The sequence below is a fragment of the Phytophthora cinnamomi genome, assembly GCF_018691715.1.
Source record: "Phytophthora cinnamomi strain GKB4 chromosome Unknown Contig8, whole genome shotgun sequence".
Taxonomy (NCBI): Eukaryota; Oomycota; class Peronosporomycetes; order Peronosporales; family Peronosporaceae; genus Phytophthora; species Phytophthora cinnamomi.
In genome coordinates, this window is record NW_027150941.1 from 291,205 (window position 1) to 302,849 (window position 11,645).

Here is an 11,645-nt window from a genome sequence, read left to right on the forward strand (position 1 = left end):
TCGACGAGTGGTGGTTTAGAGGGGGTTTCTTCACAGTGTCGTAAATTTACCAAAATATACATGATTTCTTGACTTGACTTAAGTATGCTTTGGCTTAGATACTTTCCGCCATAGGTAGCTCTCGAAATCATGTGTACCACACCACATAGCCAAAATTGCACTTATGGCCGCTTACTGCTTCCGTTGTGCTTGCGCGTGCTGCGCCGTATGTTGTCCGCTGGCTTGGTAACTTTTCGGCGTTTGCATGATCGCCGTGGTTGCTTTGCTTCAAACTCTTGAACCAGTCCGGAAACTTGGTGTAGATTCCCTATCGGTTCCCAGGTAGGCTTCTCCTCACCCACCCACCGAATGAGGTACTGCCACGATCCTTGGCGCTTGCGCTTATTGAGCACAGCTTCCACGAGCTGGCCAACACTTCCATCATGTAAAATGACATCTTGAGGTCTTGAAAGTCGGCTGGGCTGTTCATACGGCTTGAGCGAGTCGGTGTTGAACACGGGGTGAAGCTTGAGGCCCGGAGGCAGGTTGATCTCGTATGCATGCTTGTGGACCGTGCGCACAACTGAGTACGGTCCAATCCACTTGGGACCGAACTTGCGAGAGTTTGGAAATCCCGTATGCGCTGTGTCGAGGTTCTTCGTGCTAAGATACACACGGTCGCCGACCTTGAACTTTTGTTCCTTGCGCCCCTTGTCGTACACGTCTGCCATGTAAGCTTGAGCATCTTCGAGAGCTTCTTGGCACTGTCACAAAACAGCAGCTTGATGCTCTGTGAACTTGACACCTTGCTGCCTTCCGCCTTGCAATCGTCGTCGCTTTGACGCTGCGAGAGCTGACAGTGGGTTGGCTGGTACGTAGCCAAGATCTGCTTCAAATGGTGACATCTTGATGCTGGAGTTGACAGCCGAATTGATGGCGAACTCCGCGTTCGCCAGATGGACGTCCCAGTTGTCTTGTCGAGGTGACACGAAACAGCGTAGATGCTCTTCGAGCGTGCGGTTTGTGCGCTCTGTTTGTCCGTCACCTTGAGCACGGTAAGCTACCGTCATCTTGAGCTTGGTACCGACGTCCTCGAAAACTTGACTCCAAAATCCAGAGATAAGCTTAGTGTCACGGTCCGATACAATATCTTGTGGCATTCCGTGAAGTCTCCAAATGTTATCGATGAAAAGAGTCGCTACTTCTTGAGCTGACACGGTCTGCACAGTTGGAATAAAATGAAACGCTTGATCAATCGGTCATCTACCACCCAAATCGAATTGTTACCACGCTTGGTATCTGGAAGATCCGTAATAAAATCCATCGAAATCGAACGCCATCGTTTGTCTGGAATCTGCAAAGGTTCCATCAAACCTGGAGTTTTCCAAAGTCGCGGCTTGTTTCGCCGACAGTCTTCGCAATCCGCGATGTACTTCTTGATCGTCCGAACCATACGTGACCAATACCAGTCTGCTTGCAACTTCAAGTACGTGCGATCGGTACCGGGGTGACCACCGTAGTTGGAATCGTGGACTTCAGCAATGATCTTGTGCTTCAGGGTCAGGATGTTGGGAACTACGATCCTGGGTTTCACGTCAGTTGATCCTTGATACCACACGAGATTGTTCTCCACAAAGAAAGCCTTGTACTACTTTCCAGATACTTGTCGAATTGTAGATTCATCATTGCGCTTCTCAATCACACGTCGAATCTCTTTGATCACTTTGTCCTTCTTGTAACCTCCAATGATTGACTTTATCAAATCACTGGTGGGTCGGATCGCAGTCACGCGAAGTCTCGTTGAAGCTTGGGACGAGTAGATCGTGAAATTCCTTCGTCTCTGGCTTGAGGTTTGGTCGTCGACTGAGTGCATCGGCAATACCATTCTTGGCACCAGGGAGATACGCGAAAACTGGTTGGTATTCTGCAAGTATGTGGTACCAACGAGCGATACGTCGATTCGCCATCTTCTGCTGGAAAATACCCTCGAGAGACTTGCGATCCGTTTCGATCATCACTGGCCGATCCAAAGAGTATATCCGAAAGGCAGCTAACGCGTTGACAATAGCGAGTAGCTCCTGTTGCTGAGTAGGGTATTTCAGCTATGCTGACTTCATCTTGCGACTTGTAAACTCGATCGGTCGCTCAACACCATCAACCACCTGAAATAACACACCGCCGACAGCAAACTGGCTCGCGTCGGTTCGAAGGTGCATCTGCTTTGTAATATCAGGTAAGTGCAGAACAGGTGCGTTTTCTAACCGTTTCTTCAGTTCCTTGAAGTTCTTCAGCTGTTCTGCGTTCAACGTGATCTTCGAGTTCCGTTGGTTCTTCGTCTTCAGCAGAGTGAACAGTGGTGCAGTCAGCTCCGCGTATTGCTCACAAAAGCGTTGTACGTATCCAGTCAAACCGAGAAAACTGTGAAGCTGATCTTGGGTTCTGGGAACTGGCCAATCCCGAATCGTTTGCACCTTGTCTGGGTCGATGCGAACACCGTTGCGTCCGATAAAATCACCGAGGCATGAAATCTCTTCGGCACAAAATACACACTTGGACAACTTCACATACAGCTTGTTCACCTTCAGGATCTCCAACACGTCACGGATGGCTTGAAGATGTTCGTTGATATCCTTTGACTTGGTGGAGATATAGATATCGTCGTAAAATGATCTTGTATGCGGTAAGCCCTTGAACAGAGATGAAGTCAGTCGATGCATTGTTGCCGGTGCGTTGCTGACTCTCATTGTCAATACCAGATACTCGTACAATCCACTTGGTGCTTGAAACGCCGTATACTTGATATGGTCTGTCTTCATTCGTACTTGATAATATGCAGACATTAAATCCATACACGAAAATAGTAGGCACCTGCCATACTGTTGAACACATCTTCCTCCCGGGTCATCGGCACACTTTGACGAACGGTATTCGTGTTGAGGTACCGGTAATCACGGACAATGCGCCAACCAACAGGTTTCCGAACACAAAACGTTGGGGCTGCATGTGGACTGATACTTGGTCGAATTAATCCCTTGGAAATCATCTCGCGTACCCATGTGTCAATCTCGGTCTTCTGCTCTGGCGATAACCTCCACTGTTGTCGATACATAGCCACGCTTGGATCCTTCACATCGATTTGATGTTCGATATCACGCTCCATGGGTAATCCATCAGGTAACTCTGGCTTGAACACTGTATCCTTGTACTCCTTGAGAACAGGGAACGCTAGATTGTCCTTGAACGAATCCCAGTCCGTATGTAGGAAACGCTTGGCCTTCTCCGATCCAACGTTGTCAGGCTCATCATTTCGCTTGATATCACGTTCTATCTCCTTGATCGTGTCGTTCGTCAGTACGATCATGAAACCATGTTCTGGATGGTCCTTCGATGGTAGCCGTAGAAACTTCCTCAGCTTCTTCCTTGTGATGTACTTGGTCTCGACTCCTTCCGAGTCAACTACTCCATGAGTAAACATTGCCTCCACTTGGGCATTCTTCTTCTCTCTCCGAGAGAGATTCTCCACGGTTCCAGCTGGTCTTTCAGCTGTTTCCGCCTCGCACTCCAACTGCGTTTCTGGCACGGCGGCTCGACAGGAATCACGGCTTCTCGCAGAAGAGCTTTCGCTGTTCACAGCATCGTGAAGCCCAGAGCCATTCGCCTGACTGCGCTTCCCGCAGGGAGTCGAAGTTTCCGTTGCCGAGGCTCCACCGGAATCGTCATCCTTGAAGCATCGACGTTTCCAGTCGACGTTTGGTTGGACATCCACATAGAACGGCATCCCGAGAACACAATCGAACTCATTGGGAATGTCAAAGACGACTGCAACACACTGGTAGTTGGGAACACCTTTGAGTTGAACGTCGATCTTGACCAATTCCAAGATGGATTCACCAATCTTGTTGTCACCAAGCCTCACTCTGAATGTGCGATCAGTATACACTTGAGTTTTCAAACCATGCTCCTTGATAAATCCACGAGACACATATACGGTTGTAGCACCACAGTCCAGAAGATACTTGGCCTTGAACTTCTTATCACTTTGTACCAGGTCTCCATCCACAGAAAATAATGGTGCACGGTTGTACACGAGAGGGTCTTCGCAAAGCAGATTTAACGTAGCTTCGTTTATGGTTAAATCTTCTTCGCTAGTCCTCGCCACGGCAGGTCTCTCTTCTATTGACGTGGTTGGTCGTTTCCCTGTTCGCTCTTCAGCCTCTTGCAATCGCACTTGAAGTGACCGGGCTTCTTGCAGTGGTAGCGCACAGGTTCTTCCTTGTTTTGCTCCGCGGGTGCGTAGTGACCAGGCTTGAACAAACGCTGCTGAACGGTTTCTTGTATTGCGTAGGCTTCACTCTTGGTTTTCCACGGAAACGTTGTTCACGCTCGGGCTTCTCACGGCTGACGTTGCGTTCACCACCGAAGTGGGACATCTCGTACTTGACGGCTTGGTCCATCGCCTCACTTAGCGTTGTCGCGTTCTGCAGCTTAACGTAAGCTTGAGTCGCACGCTTGAGTACGTCGCAGTAGTAGCTGACTTGGTCCACCTCGCTCATGTTTCGACGCGGCAGATCAGCGCCGAGTACTTGCCGTTGTAGTTCTCGATATCGTCGACTTGGCGTAGCTGACGAAGCTTCTGGCGCAGCACCGCTTGGTAGTTGGAGGCTACAAAGTGCGCGAGAGCGTCAACCGTGAACCGTGCCCACGTCTGCTCCTCCGCCGGCGACCTTGACGCCCAGAACAGGAACCACCCGGATGCGGGGTCTTCCATCGCAGTGCCTGCGATCGATGGGAGCGTCGTGTTGCTGTCAGACGCGTCGTGGCCGTGAATGCGGTACAGCGTCTCCACTTGGAAGAGCCACTGGCGCACGTCTTCGCCGCGCTTGCCCTTGAACTTGGGCAGGCCGCTTGGCACACGAGGCTTGGTCTCGGCTGTTCTCGCCGGCTGGACTTGACGGTTGGCTCGTAGGGTGGCGAGTTCAGGACGCAGCTCCGCGAGCTGGGCTTCCAGCGCAGACTGGTCTCCTCCCTCCACGGGACTTGCGTCTTGGGGCCCGTTGCGTGTCGTGGGGGCCATGGTCGTCGAGTCTTGGCCAACAAGTGCTACCAGTGAATCAAACTTGAGGAGGAGGAGGAGGAGGAGCTGATGGGGGCTGGCGGGGAGATTGAGAAGTGCTCTCTCCCCGACCAAACACCGGCAACCAGCACGACTGGTTGTCGGAGCCCCTTTATTAACTAATACACTTTATACCTAAATATAGCTAGAGGTATCTAGTCATATAAACTGATACAAATAGCCGGTTTGACTTGATTTTACTGTAGTCACCTTTCGGGATCTCACGGAAGCACTCTAACGAGAGCTTTGCGTAGGCTGGGATAGCTGAAGAACTCTGGTTAGGCCCTTGTTCAAGTGTCAGCACGTGTTCTTGGTTGGTAGGTTTGATGGGCCCGTGCTGCACTAGTGAGCTTGTAGTGCCTTGCCTTGTCCAAGTAAGTACTTAAGTACCAACCAGTCAGATAGTCGGCGATACAATCGCTGGTCTGCAGACATGCGGCTCCATTCTCTGTCATTCCGCTTCTCAATGGACAACGCAAACTACGCGCCGGGCAGTTCACTACACGCAAGCCCCTTCACTCCCGCAGAGCTGATGGAAGCCCAGCATTTGCTCCATCGTGTGAACTATTACGGCGAAGCTGACGGCGGGCGCGCATGCTGCGCTTGTCTACTGCGGGAATCATGGCGGCGTTCGCACATGCGCCAATCACCACAGCAATGAGTGCTGCGGCTTCGTCGTCCATAGCTGCAAATTTTGGTGTTCTGAAAACTGGCGCTCTGGAACACCAACTAGCCAAAATGGTAGGGTGTACCTGTTTCGTTGAGCCAATCAAATCCACTGTCGCGAATAGCGCAGAACGCGTGCTGGCACTTGAATAAGAGCCTTAAAGCGAAACGCGACTGTATTCTCTGGATTTTTTCCAGAGTCCATAGGCGGATGCCACCCCGGTGCCATTTATTGACTAATCACATACCGTGTTGAATATGATCTGCGATGTTGAAGAACTCTTCGTGTTTAATTAATGCCTGTTATTTTGAATGGTCTGTTTGTTGTACAAATTATACTGCTATGTTGACCCATCCAGTAGAGATTGAAATAAAATACCTACTCTTTTCCATAGCCTCTAAGCAACGATAATACCTATGACAAATGATTTATCTGTTTACTCGAGCGACATTCACTAGATTTTTCTTTACTGGAACAACACGCAAACTGTAGTGGGTCTAACTTGACTCACTACTTTAGCTTACACGTTGCGCAACGTGTATGAGGAAGCGTAAGTACTGAGTAATTACTTAGGTTAATTATATTTGAATACACAAATATAAGTTAAATAAGAAGGGATTCCAAGTGACTTAGATTAGGTAAAATGAGAACTGTATTGTGTGTAAATTGATCTTTCTCTAAAATCTGCTAAAAACTGTTTATCATCTATGAAAGGGTTGGCAGCGGCTGGTTGTCAGAGCCCCGCTAATATGCATGACTCTGATTGGTAGAAAGATGCTGCTTTCTACCAATAGGATCTTTGGGTATGTGTGGACCACTCATTGTGGTGGTCCACTTCAATGTATCCATTGGTGTGTCTTACACCAAGGTGAGGAAGCATCCAAAACTTTTAACAGATAACCTATCTGTTAAATTCACAAGTGGCTTGCAGCCACTTGTACGTGTAACCCCGTTACACCATCCCCCCCTTAAGGTTAGACGCGCGGGGTCTCCGCACGTCAATCTTCGGAATTGACCATTCGCCAATTCTCCGCGTTTGGAGAAGAAATCCGCGCTCATTCAACGATGAGCGCGCCTCAGAAGAAGTCCGCAAAGTCGGTGGGGAGTCATCTCTTCATCGACGACTACTTCGAACGCCAGAAGGCGAAGTACGGCGACGTCGTCGACTTCGACGACGACGATGAAGACATGGAAGGCGAGGAGGACTCGCCCTCAAAGCGTAAAGACTCAGTGTCGAGCGAATCGCTCGACCCTCACGCCAAGATCGTTCGCCCGCGTGAAGGGGACGAATCGGACGCTTCGAGTTCGAAGCGTTCGCGTACTGAGAGCGATACCCCACTCGCTTCCGCTGGGGCTCTCAGTACTCCGCGCGCTGCTGCTGCAGCGCGTGATGTCAAAGCTCAAGGCTCTCCGCGCGCTGCAGGAGCAGCGCGCGATCCATGGATGCCGTCCGCGTCCGAGATCGCGGACCGGTATGGGAACTCGGTACCTCCGAATGAGGTGCCGCTGTACGTATGCAGCGCCATCAAAGATGACGCTGTCGCTGCCGAGCTGCACTTTGATGCGGAAACGCATCAAAGGCGCGATTACTACATCGGACTCTTTCATGAGCTCCGATGGTTTCAAAGCAAGAAGACCTCTTCTCGCAGCAAAGTGCCCGAATGGCAGGCACTTTGTCAAAGTTGGAACGCCTTTGTTGAAAACTTCAACAAGAGGCCGAGTGCTTACCGTGATCGGATTAAGCAAGCGCGTGATCGCTTCGAGACGTACTCGAAGCGTGGAAAGCTGGAGCAACTTCATGTTGCTGCTGAGGAGGCAAATGTGCCGTGCGCTGTGCCCGAGGGCTTTCAGTGCACGAAGTGCTTTCCAGGCGCGGTCCGCTTGAGCGACCGCGACCTGAACGGGTACACGTCGTTCCGTGTGCCCGAGAGTCTCAAAGAGCTCCGTGCTAAGTTCTTAGCACGTGAGGGTTTGGGCGCTGGCGATGATCGCAGCGCTCGTGTTACTTCCGCTGTGCCAGCGCGTACTGCTCCTCGTACGCCCTCACCATTTCCGGAACGTCCTCCAGCAAGACGTTCCGCGGCTCCCATGTATCTCGATGGGGAGGACGAGTACGAAAACGAGCCCCTTGTGGGTTCGTTTTCGAGATACTATGGTCAACAATCCGCTCAACAATCCAGCGGGTTGAGCCGCGGGCGTCACGGATCGGCGGTGGCGGGGGTGGGAACACGCCCCGGGTATGATCAGCCCCGGGCTGATCAGTATGCGCCTCTCCATGACCGGGTGACCGCCGTGGAGCGTCTGCAGGGCGCTGAGTTCGCCGCCCTGAAACAGGAGCTGGCGAACCAGAAGGCCCAAGTTGCGGCGGTCTCGCAGACCGCCTCGAATATCCAGGTCGAGCTGGGGACCCAGATGAAGGGGTTGCTCCAGCGCGTTCGCGCGCTGGAGGAGAGGCTGCTCGTCGCCGAGGCCAAGTCCTCCGCTTCTGCCTCGGCTCCTGCCGAGGCTTCGGGTCAGCCGAGCTAGATGGCTCGTGCTGCAGGTATGGCTTCAGCCGTCCGACGTAAAAGGTCGGATGGAGGCGCATGCTAGACGGTATGTCTAGCGTGTATGCGTTGCCGTGCCGTGCCAACACAGTGAACGGCCCGATGAAGCGCGGAGCAAGCTTGCTTGCTCCGAAATCCGAAACTGCATGTCTAGGCAGGTTTTGTGTAGCTAACAAAACTAATGAACCAACTTTGAATTCATTTGTGTTGCCTCTGCCCGCATTGTCTGCGTTCAGCTTCTGTTGATCAACAGAAGCTGCTATAGTGTCTTGGACAAACCGAATCACGGCTTGTCTTTTGGTGATGAAACTGACTGCATCCGAGCTGAAGTCATTCAGCTCGCTCTCCGCTAGAGGCCCGGCCTCTGCGTGGTTCTTGCGGTGTTCGCGCCCTGCGCAGACCCGTGGCCTTTGTCCTTGTTGTTGGGGGAGTCTGCGCCCTGCGCAGACTCATGTGGTTTGTCCATTGTTGCAGTTGACACTGTGCAAGTGTCAGCGGTTTTCTGCGGCTGCTGTATTGCAGTCGTAGATCCTCCCCCACTTAAAGTGGGAGTCATCACTCCGAGTAAACTCGGTAGACGTGGATGCCGCATGGCATTCACGTAGAACGGTGTATGCCCGGTCGAGGCATGCACTGAGTTATTGATGGCAAACTCTGCCATCGATAAGCACTCGCTCCAGTATTGGAACGAGTGAGCGTAGCTCTTCAACATATCGACGAGCACGCGATTCACGCGCTCGGTTTGACCGTCCGTCTGCGGATGATCCGCAGTCGACATTGAAAGTTGGCTCCCAAGAAGTGAAAACACTTCTTGCCACAGATGTGCTGTGAAGCGTGGGTCTCTGTCCGACACTATGTCGGACGGCATGCCATGGTGTTTGAACACCATGTCGACGAACAGACGGGCTGTCTGTTTCGCGGTCACCTCTGCCGGCACCGCAGCAAGATGTACCATCTTGCTGAAGCGGTCTACGAAGACCACAACGCCGGTGTTCCCTCCGCTGTCCGGAGGAAGACCAAAGATGAAGTCCAAAGACATGGACTTCCAACACTACGACGGAGTCGGTAGTGATTGTAAAGGAGCCTGCGCGAATGGCGCAGGCTTTACGCGTTGGCACACCTCGCAAGCACGGATGTACTTGCGCACCCACTTATACTGGTGGTGCCAGTAGAAGTCGCGCGTGAGAAGGACGTATGTCTTCTCACGTCCGAGATGTCCCGCGGTCGGGGCATCATGATATTCGTACATGATCCTGAGTCGCAGGTCATGGTCATTTGGCACGACAACGCGATCCGCGTTGTCGTCGACTGCATTGTAAAGCAGTATTCCGTCGTGCACCCGATATCGGTGTGCACGCGCACGAAGGTGCTTGGTCAACTTCTGACGAGCCTTGTCAGAAGGCGCTGTGCCATAGGCCAGCAAGAGCTTCGCGTCCGCGTCGTGCGCGCACGCGGCCTTCACATCGTCCAACAGAGACGATGTGGGTTTGCTCGATCGCATGGCGTCAATGGCATTGACGTCAGCAGCTTCTGCGTAGTCCGGCCGACGTGATAACGCGTCGGCCACTACATTCAATCTTCCGGGTTTGTATTCGACCCGGAAGTTATACTCCGCAAAGAATGAGAGCCATCTCGCCATTCTTTGTGATATGTGTGGCGACTCCACTGCGGTGCGCAGTGATGCATGGTCGGTGTAGACCACAAATGGTCTACTCCCAAGCAAATACACTCGGAACTTTGCGAGTGCATACTTCATGGCAAGGATTTCCTTGTCATGCACCGGATAGTTGCGCTCAGCTGGCTTCAGCTGACGCGATTGGTAGTAGACGACACGATCACGGCACTCGTGATCGTGCTGCATCAACGCGCATCCGATCGCGAAATCGGATGCGTCACATACTACGTGAAATGGGCGATCTTGGTCAGCCACTGCCAAGATCGGCGCCTCAGTCAAGCCCCGCTTGACTGCATCGAATGCCTTTTGGCAATCGGGTGTCCGATTCCACACAGCTTCTTTCTTAAGAAGTTGTGACAGCGGGCGGATCTTGCCCGCGTAATCCTCCACGTACTTGCACAAGTACGTGGCCAAGCCAAGGAACTGCCTCAGTTCCTTGCCACTTGAAGGCGTAGGCCATTCATTGATCACCCTGACCTTTTCCGGGTCAGGGCGAACACCATTCTTCCCTACGAGACACCCGAGGACGGGTATCTCGCTCGCCCCGAAGATACACTTCTTCAGGTTCGCGTAGAGCTTATGCTTTCGCATAAGCTCAAGTAGCTTCCGGAGATGCACCCTGTGCATCTCTACGTCGGTCTTCCCGTCCACAGCCCGGCTGTGGATGAATACATCATCGAAGTAGCTCGGTGCGAAGTCGCGCACCGAGCGCAACAAGTGCGTCACGCACCTGTTGAAAGTCGCAGGGGCATTCTTAAGCCCCTGTGGCATTACTAGCCATTCCCAGAGCATGCCGCTTGGCGTGCTCACTGCCGTGAGAGGGATATCGCTCTCACGCATTAGGATTTGGTAGAATCCATCTCGTAAGTCGAAAGCACTGTAAACGGTGCTCCCGGCCATCGAATCGACGATAACATCTTTTCGTGGTATCGGCGTCTGCGCCGATCCCGTCGCATCGTTCAGCTTATTGTATACATGAACGATGCGCCGTCCGCCCTGTGGCTTCTTGACACAGAACGTCGGAGCACTGTGCGGGGACTTTGATTCCCGCACTTGTCCTGCTTTACGACGACTTTCAAAGAAGTCGTCGATCGCTTTCACTTGCTCTCGCGGCAGTGGCCACTGCCGCGTGACACAGTACTTCGTGCCCGGCACGAGATCAATCTCGTGCTGAATGCCCTTATCCTGCGGAAGCTCCGCAGGAATCTCTTCCGGGAGTACGTCTTTGTACTCCCTCAACAATTCGTAATAGGGACTCGACTTCAGCGAGTCCCAACCTTGTTCCTCGAAGCGCTCTCGCTTCGTCTTCGCACTGAGAGTGTCTTCACTCTCAGTGGTACTTCCCATGAAGAGCTGCCTCAGCTCTTCGCTCTCGCTCTCCGTTCTTTCGCTGTCCGAAAGAACGCAGACTTACTCGATGCGTCCATCGTGCAAGTCGCGCGTGAAGCGCTTCCAGCTCATGACTGGAAGCGAAGTCAACTCCGACGCCGTCGTCGGAGGACTAGCGAGTTCCATCTCACGATACTGGAATCCAGTATCGTTGCGCGTCAAGACGCTTAGCGTCTCGACATTCGGCGTCACCGCCGCAGTCTGCCCAGCAGACTACTCTTGTTGCGTCTCGGTCCCGGACCGAGACTTGCGCAGCGTTTTCCGCTTGCGCCATCT